The sequence below is a fragment of the Eupeodes corollae genome, chromosome 2 (genome assembly GCF_945859685.1).
Source record: "Eupeodes corollae chromosome 2, idEupCoro1.1, whole genome shotgun sequence".
Taxonomy (NCBI): domain Eukaryota; kingdom Metazoa; phylum Arthropoda; class Insecta; order Diptera; family Syrphidae; genus Eupeodes; species Eupeodes corollae.
In genome coordinates, this window is record NC_079148.1 from 148,627,488 (window position 1) to 148,637,719 (window position 10,232).

The window sequence follows — 10,232 nt, forward strand, 5'->3', positions numbered from 1 at the left end:
CGTGTCAAACAAATCCAGTTAAAGAAAGAGCTCCAAAGAGAACCGTTTGGCAGTACGAGAAAGCCAACTGGGACGGTCTCAATAATTTTTTCAGGATCTTTAACTGGTCGCTATGCTTCCTCGGTAGCGACGTAGACTCCAGTGCAGATATGATTTCTAGTATGATTCATTTGGGAATGGAAACATTTATCCCGAATAGGGTTAAAAGTATTAAACCCAAGGTTAAATCATGGTTCGATTCGAGCTGCAAAGAGGTTATCAAGGAGAAAGAGGTGAGCTTCCGGTGTTTTAAAGCCAACCCAACTGAGGAAAACCGGAAAGAGTTTAAGCAAGCCAAAAAGGCCTGCAACGCCTATATTCGAAGGACCAAATTTTTACATGACCAAAAATTACGGCGAAAAATACTGCAATGTCCCAAAGGCAGTAAGAATTTTTGGTCATTTGTAAAAAACATGAGGAATTCTTCCTCTTCCTCGGTTCCTATGCTTGTTGTCAATGACACTCCTTTAGTTAGCTCTATTGATAAAGCCAACTTATTTGCAAGGCAGTTCGCCGAAAATTCCACCTTACCAGATAGTGTCATGACTCCCCCAGTTCTTGAACGCGTAAATGATTCTATGGGACCAATCTTTTTTCGTACTCGAACTGTGGCGAGAGTTCTTAAAGATCTCAACATTCATAAATCCGCTGGCCCAGATGGTATCCCCGCTATTATTCTGAAGAGGTGTTCTTCCACGCTAGCAAAACCACTGCGTAAGCTTTTCCATCTATCCTATTCTTCTGGGCTCGTTCCGAGTAGTTGGAAAACTGCATTTGTTCAGCCAATTCCAAAAAAAGGCGAATCTTCTTCTCCCACAAATTACCGACCGATAGCACTAACGTCCCTTCTTTCTAAAGTCATGGAAACGCTGATTAATTATCAGCTTAAGAAATATCTTGAGGAACGGAAGCTTCTTAATGACCGGCAATACGGCTTTCGTAGCAATAGGTCCACTGGTGATCTCATGGTTCATCTCACCGAACAGTGGAACAGATCTTTACATCGTTTTGCAGAAAGTAAGATTATTGCACTTGATATTTCAAAGGCATTTGATAAAGTTTGGCATCTTGCTCTCTTATCGAAAATGCGTGCTTTCGGTATCGACGAATCTCTTCTTCGTTGGATTAGAAATTTTCTGTCGAACCGTTCAATACAAGTTGTTTTGGACGGATTCAAGTCTGAAACTCATAAAATAAACGCTGGGGTGCCCCAGGGCTCCGTGTTGTCTCCGACCCTCTTCCTCATTTTTATAAATGATCTCCTGTCTGCTACTTCTAATCCAATACATTGTTTCGCTGACGATAGCACTCTTAGCTTTTCATATTCGTTTCCAGACTCACAACCCTCCTCTTCGGATGTGGAACTGCAACGGCAAAATATGATTAGCTCATTAAATTCCGACTTACACAGCATTGTACAATGGGGAATAAAAAATCGTGTGGAATTTAATGCTTCGAAAACGCAATGCTGTCTTGCATCGTTAAAGCGAGATAAACCGTCTTTGCCACTATCTATGAGTGGCACTTGCATCAACGAAACAGAAAATCTTGACATCCTCGGAATGTGCATCAGCAACCACCTATTGTGGAGCGATCACATACGCGATGTTGCCAAAAAATGCCGCAAGATGTCTAGGTTTTTTGAGACGTTGCAAGAAATATTTTCTCCGTCTGATCTGGCTACAATCTACAAAACCTATATACGTCCGAAACTTGAATATAACTCTCATCTCTGGGCTGGTGCTCCAGTAACTTATTTAAGCCTCTTGGACAGTATTTAAAAAAGAGCTTTTAAAATGATTGGTGACATTAACATCATGAACTCGTTTACATCACTCGAACATCGACGCAAGGTTTCTTGCCTCACCCTTTTTTACCGTTATTTTAACGGACTATGCTCTAGTGAAATAGCCAGTTGCATTCCTCCCCTTAAACAATTTAACCGTAATACCCGCGCTTCTAGGAATGCCCATCAGTTTACCCTTGAGCCCAACTTCGGACGTACTATGAAGTACAGAGATTCATTTTTTAGCCGTACTACGCGAATGTGGAACGCCTTGCCACGCTCTATCTTTCCCTGTCATTGCAATGTTCAGAAATTTAAAACCAATGTACACCGACACCTCCTATCCAACCCTTCCCTCTTTTCCTAATGCTCACACTGTGTCTTTGGCATATTAAAGGTATAAAAAACCCTTTTAGTGTTTGCTAATTATAAAAAATAGAATGCATTTTTTTAGCAGCCTCGAAGAAGGTGTCATAAGAATGAATGAACTTTGACCAGCGGAATAAAAGATCCACAATCTTTTGGATTCGAAAATTCCTCCGAGCCTTTAGAATCAAATGAACCTTGTGAACAGAACTAACTTGCCGATGTTGCGATGTCATCAGACGTAGTTGATGTGAGAAATGTTCCACGGCGTCTTCCAACCACTTCGCGTCAATCATATGATTCATACAGTCGTCGTGTAATTTATTAATTTATTGCAAAGATTGCAACGACAATACTATTAATTTTTAAAGACAAAAACAAATAAAAACAAGAACAAATCGAAAGATGAAAAACGAACTTTTAATTTTCTTATTTTGACGCATATCAGCTGATTTTAAAACTCCGAAATTAGTATTTCTGTGTGCCAATGCTTAATTGAATTCGTTCGGGGCTTATGATGTTAATGTATTCGTATTCGTAGCGTAACACAATTTTCGGGGACTCTCTACGAGGGACTCTGTGATAGGGGTGAATGCCGAGCAAGGGGGAGATTTAGCCTTTTTTGAACCATGTGGTTTTTAGGTTTGACGTTACATGATTTGACTTTTGTATTTCGATAACACAGTGGCTATGTAAATGTAAAAGTAGATACATAAAGAATATAAAATACACTTAGTGTACATTTATGGTTAAAATTTTATATATCAACATTATTTGGTAAAATAGGCTGAACATTCTCCCCGTCTAGAAGGACTAAATGCGCTTCGACAACTGAAGGTCTCAACGTCTGAAAGTGCTTCAACGACCAGGGGCATGAATTTGAGGTTCGCGGCGGATCGTTTTCAATTCGACCTTTCAAATTCGACTCGCTTCGTATTTCCTTATTAACGAACTCGCGGCGAAGCGAAAGTAGTTCTTCCTATATTCCAGTGATTTGACACTTTGGTTTGACTTTTTCTCTCTATATTCCAGTGATTTGACACTTTTGGTTTGACAGCTTTCCACAGATTTTGTTTTGTTTTGATTGAATTTGTAAAATTTGCGTTGATTTATTTAATAAACAATATTAAAATTAAAAAATGGAATCAATTATGGTGTATATTTATTCTGAAAGTGAGGAATTTGAGGAATCCTCAAGATTACGGTTGTCCAGGAGAATACTAAGGAGCAAATCTTCTCCTCTGGATCTCCCTTCAACTGAAATCAAATTAATCAATTAATTTACACACTTTGTCTTAATAGATTTATCAAACTATTTCGACTTTCGAAAGAAGACACAGTTCATTTGTTTTAGCCCGATATTCAGGACCGACGAGTGCTCCCGTTGCAATGCCCTTATTTTTTTTTCATAAAATCGACGAGAGCCAACAATTGATGTCGATTTGTTTGCTTGTTTTTATCGTTCCTTGAATGAATTTTAAAATTTTATATTTTATTGTGGATAAATTATAAGAAAATTAAAATAAAGCTAACTCACATTTTTAAATTAAAATAAAGAAATAATCCAATAAATCGAACACTGAATAATAATAAACACTCTTTCGCCTGTTAATCCGTCAAAAAAAAGCTATCGGATTCAACTCGCCAACAAACATTATGACATTTCAAACTCGCCTTCGAATTCATTAATTGGTCGAATTCAAAACGAAGAAGGCGAAAGCGAAAGCAATAATTGAAAAATGGCAAACTCGCTAGCTCGATATAGATATAGATGAGTCATTTTGGAGCGTCCTGAAGGATTTTTGATGTTCTAGACGAAAATAAAATCACACCCAAAACCATCACCTGATCCTTCCCAATCCCCCAAATCGATCATGGGTTGAAAATAGATACGTGACTAGTACTAGAAAAAGATACTCCTAATCAAGATCTATCATTATAGATATAGATGAGTCATTTTGGAGCATCCTGAAGGATTTTTGATGTTCTATTTAGATAGGATACATTTTTATCGCACAGATCTGGCTCAGGAATTGCAATACGTAAAGAACCTGTTAAAAAATGGCCTGAGGTTTAAGGTTTAAGGTCATCGGGATCTTCAGAGAGAGGGGAAAGAGGACGGGAGTTAAGGATGCGCTCTATCTGGATAATAAGAGTATCAAGCTCTTCATATATCCAAGCCGCTAGATGTAGAATTCGTTTCATATGATGTTTTGCAGATTTTACGGGTGCCTCCCAAATTAAAATGTGGGGATCTAGGAGGAATGTGCTTCCATTCGATGCCATTGTCTAAGAAAGTTTTCATAATTTTTTATTTAGACTGTTGATCTTGAAACATCTTATAAAGCGTCATCAGCTCGTTACGTGCCCCAATATAATTTGTAACATTATATACATTACACTATACATACATAATGGTACTGCAAAGGCCTCTCCTGCTGATGAAGCGCCGCAAAGCACCCAAGAACGAAGAAGTAGGCAGATCTCCAACTGGTTCAAGATGAACAGCTTTGCCGGCAAATACCGCTTCATATACTTTCACGGCCGCTTTCCCACGACGCCGAGAGTGAACCATACAAGGTTCGCAAAAGTCTGTTCCCACAGTTGTAAAAGGACGTGAGGGCTTCACATGCACAGGCTAGTATTGTTCACGATTGACAGCAATCCTTGTTCTCCTACATGGTGATATTTTATATGTTTATCTCCTATCAAAGCCTTTGTAAACGTGATTATTTCGAAGAAGTGCTGGATGTTTATGCTTATATCCAATATCAGCGTTATTCATCATTCCACAAACTCTAAGTATTCCCTTTTCATCAATGAATGGATTGAGGAAGCAAATGCTTGATTTGGGAGAATCCATAGTTCGATTGCTGTATCATCTTCATAAGACAATGAAGAGCGTTGTCCATTCCCTCCAATGTAAATGGCCCATCTACTCTTTCCTTCTTTCTATATAACGCTTAAGCGTTGTGAACAAATCTTAGAATATAAGCAGCTTCTCTGAGTGTTCTCTGATGATTATTGTTGAATTTTAAATTAATCACAAAATCAGTATCTTCTTGTAATGTAAAGGTATGTTTCTGCGCTCAAGAATGTTTTCATCAATTATATCTACAGACTTCGAATTAGGCCAATGTTCGTCAGAAAGGTATACAAATTCTGGGCCATGAAACGACAACTTTGAGATCATCAATTCACAAGGAAATGCTCAGCCGCATTTTGGTTGGTGCTTACATGACGCCATTGATCTATGGATGAAAGATTTTGTATTGTTGCAACTCTGTTTGCGACGAAAGTTTGCCAATGATGCGATTCTGAAGACGATGTTTATGGGATGCATATTGTTCGAACTATACAAAAACATTAAAGCCAAATGTTTAAACTTTCGCGTAATCTTCAAATTCATCTTTGTCAAAATGGGAAACAAAAATCCAGCCAGGGGACGAGTGGTATTGTCTCGTTTTCCTTGAAATTGTTTAACTTTTTTTTATATTTAAAATTTTTTTAGTGTTGTTGTCACTTCAAAAAACAAATTTTTATATTCTCTTTAATCTGTCAAAAAACTGTCATTCAATAAGTCCAACGTGTAAACAGACAATTTTTAATTATACGACAAAGAATTTGCAACAGATTTTCTACCAAAAAACTGTTTAATATTTGAATTAAATTCTCCAACCGTATAAACGGACACTTTTCACTTGATAAAAAATGGTCAATTGTCATTTAATTGGATGCTATTGGAAGAGTTGACAAATCGGCCAATTTGGAAAATCATCCAATCCTGTCTACTAAGCTTTAGTCTAATGAGGTTTTCCATAGGTAAATTCAGATTTTTTTTTTTGGAAAATTTAGTTTTTTACGTGGTGCAGGGAACAGGAGGAAATTGTTGTGTCATTGCATTAGTGTTATTTCGTGTACTTGCTAACGAGAGCGGTAGAGTTGTCAAATTCACATCTAAACAATTTTTAGTATTAGTGCAAAAACCGTTAAATTTGCCGAAAAATCCAGATCTGAAGATTTGATCTTGAATCCAAAATAAATCAATTAATTTTGCCTCATGGAATGCAAGAACATGGGAAATTTGTGTTTTGACAAATCTTGGTGAAAGACAAATTGATTCTTTTTTACCTCGGAAAACCCCGTTAATCAGTTCAGAAGACAATCTTAACCTGTCACCTGATTCTGAAGGTGAGGAGGCATCAATAAATTAAATAACAAATATGACGGAATCTGAGCGGTTCAAGGAGAAAGCATCGATAGGTTCACTGACAGAAATGATAAGATCGAGCGGTTAAAATTAAAAGTCTTGATTCTATTGTACCAGTTTATATAAAGTTTGTAATCGATCATAGTCAGCATTACCATTTTCCAAAACAATGAAAAAGAAGTCATACAAAAATAAAAGTTGAAAAGGATTGGACGCTTGACAGATATAACAATTGATCCAACACACTGAGGCCAGACGATGTTTGTAGGATAAAGGTTATTGAGGCTATACTTTACCTGAACACACGGTATAGCAAAACATTAAAGTCAAATGTTTAAACCTCAGCGCAACCTTAAAATTCAAATTTGTAAAAATGCGACATAAAAATCCAGCAAGGCGACGAAGTGTCTTGTCTTGTTCTCTTCGAAATTCTTTAACTTTTTTATATTTAAAATTCTTTAAAATGATGTTGTCACTTCAAAGACACATTTTTACATTCTCTTTAATCTGTCAAAAAACTGTCATTCAATAAGTCCAACGTGTAAACATACAATTTTTAACTACACGACAAAGAACTTGCAAAAGATTTTCTACCAAAAAACGGTTTAATATTTGAATTAAATTAACCAACCGTATAAACGGACACTTTTCACTTGATACAAAATGGTCAATTGTCATTTAATAGCATCCAATGCTATTGGAAGACTTGACAAATCGGCCAATAAGAGAAAATCGTCCAATGGTGTCTACTTAGCTTACAGGTAAATTTAGATTCAAAAATTATTTTTTTTCGTGGTGCAGGGTACATGAGGAAATTTGTCTGTCATTGCATTAGTGTAACTTCGTGTACGTGCTAACGAGTTGTCAAATTCACCGCTAAACAAATTTTAAACTTTGAATTAGTATTAGTGTAAAAAACGTTAAATTTGCCGAAAAATCCAGATCTGAAGATTTGATCTTGAATCCAAAATAAATCAATTTATTTTGCCTCATAAATGTAAGAACAGGGGAAATTTGTGTTTTGACAGATCTTGATGAAAGACAAATTAATTCTTTTTTCCCTCGGAAAACCCCATTAATCAGTTCAGACGACAATCTCAACCTTTCACCTGATTCCGAAGGTGAAGAGGCATCAATAAATTCACCAAAAAATATGGCGCAGTCTGAGTCACTGACAGAAGTAATATGATCGGGTTAAAATTTAAAAGTCCTGATTCTAACAGTTTATTTTAAGTTTGTACTCGATCATAGTCAGCAGCATTTCTCTTTCCAACAGATCCAACAGATTCCATAATCAAGCATTTTTCTTTAGAGAAAGGTTAATTCATTGCAGCAGATTTGTTTGTTCACAAACGTCATAAATGACATCAGTGTAGCGTAGATTGTGAATGTGATTGCATCCATATTTCTTTTACTGCCGAGAGCGCGGGTACGTTTTATATTGATCAATTCTTTTTTAAGTTTCTTGTCTGCAATTACGTTTACTTTTTTTTAAGAGAAGAAGAAGCTACTGGCAGAGTGTGTTAAAAATTAAACTTTAAATTTAAAGAAAAAAATCTCACAAAAAAAAAAAACAAAAATTAAGTGTCGCGGACGGTGCTCTTTAAAATGTATAAAGCTGATCAATTTTTCGTCTTTGATGTCGTGGATATAAAGAAACAATTTGTCAAGGGCGGCGGCCATTTTTGAGTTCTTTTTTTGACGTTTATGAATGTACAGTGACATTCTTTCTTTTTGATGACAGCTAGTTGCGATTTTGGTTAGTTAAATTTTTCCTTCATTTTACTTTTAAATGTCTTTTTTTTTAAAACAGTGTTCATATTATTAAAAAGTGTATAATTAAAATTTAGTCGGGTAATTAATATCGCCATTTGTAAATTGAATGAATGTGAATAATAAAAAAACATCAAAATTAAATAGCATCAAGTGGAGTTTCGGATAAGAAACATTTTAAACTTGAGGTGAACAATACAAATCCATCGAAAAAGTAGGTAAGTGCAATTATTTTTATTAAGTTCTACTTTATTTTATTTGTGAAGTGTACGTTGTTATTTATTAAAAACGTTAACGTATTAACGTTATATTACTTTAATCTAAACTTAAAACTAACATATTTTCAACTTTGTGTAGCAAAAAAAAATGTAAAGCTTGAAGATTTGAGATTGTCATTTGTAAAATCAATGAGTATAGAAAATTTGTTAAATTTACTGATTAATTGATGTTATTTTAGTTCGTTTAATTGCTTATAAATAAACTCGTGTTTTTTGGAGGTAAACAATTTAAGTGGGCAACACGATGGGCGCGTTCATAAAGCTAGTGACTACGTAGTCAAAATTAAACTAGATTTGTGAATGCAAAATTACGCTACAAAGCTTGTCAATCTGGAACTGTCATATGCTGACAAATGCAAATATGTACATAATGTATCAATGAAATTAAATTTTCGACACAATTAGAAAGATTTATATTTGTATTAAATACTAAACGATTTATTTCATTTTTAATTCGTGTGTCTTTACCGAGCAGCTGATTGTGAAACTTCAAAATCATTCTCCACTAACTTTGTAGCCGAATTTTTTACACTACATCAACGGAGGAATTTAAACTACTTTTGTAGATAGATTTAGCCAATCAGAAGCCCTTGACTATGTAGCCACTAGCTTTGTGAATGCGACCAATTTTAACAGGTGGCTTTTTTCTCAACTGTCAAGTGATTTAATTTTAGTTTAGTTTGACATTTCCAAATTGTGTAAATTTATTTATTTATAATGTTGAGAGGTTTAGTATGAAATTAATGCAACTATTAATAATGTGTTATTTCGCTTGTGTTTAGGTTTCAGAGTTTCGTAGCTAGATGTCGCACGCTGAGCGCGAAACACTGAAACCTGAGACATAGAACAAGACAAAAGTTTGTTTGGCTCGCTCTTGTAAAATTTATATTTTAACGGGCATTTTTTTTTCCTGACGCGCCCAAGCCAGTCGAAGTGATTCAAAATAGATTTTGTAATCTTGAAATAAAAGTTATGTCTTCAATAAAGAAATATTATACCATAGAGGTTTTTTTCATATGCGAATTTTGTTTAGATCTGAAGCTCACTTTTAATTGAATGGATACGTCAATAAACAAAACTGCTGTATTTGTAGTGATTATAATCCTCTAGTGTAAATTAGACAACGTTACGTTAGGTTAGGTTAGGTTATAGTGGCTGTCCAAGATGGAAACGGACACACTTAGGCCAGTTTAATGGCCCATTGTGATACCACATGAATCTTGAGGCTTCCTCCTAAGCTCAATGGAACCAGTTAGAGTCCCTTATACGTGAGTGGCTGATTATACTGATATGAGAGAAGATGAAGAACCGTTTCTTCCTCTTCCTCTTCCTCTTCCTCGTCCATACAGCTTCTGCAAAAGTCATTTGAGAATACGCCTAGTCTCGTGGCGTGCTTTCCTATTAGACAGTGTCCGGTTATGACACCTACTATCGAGCTTATATGCGATCTGCTTAGAGAGAGCAAGCACCTTGAACGTTTTAAATCCAGTGTTGGCCAGATGTTTTTTGTGACTTGACACGTTGTGATGTTGTTCCACCTGGTGCCTGCCCTCCTCGCAGCGTCTTGCATTAATAGCAGTTTACAAGTAGCGATTGGTATGCCAGTACTTGCCAAACGTGTTAGGATGGGCTGTACTGTACCGTTCCTGGCGAGTTCATCTGTCTTACAGTTACCTGGAATGCATCTATGGCCCGGCACCCAGCAAAGGTGAATATTAAACTGTTGCGCCATCTCCATTAGAGATGATCGACAGTTATGGACTGTTATAGAGTTTGTGGA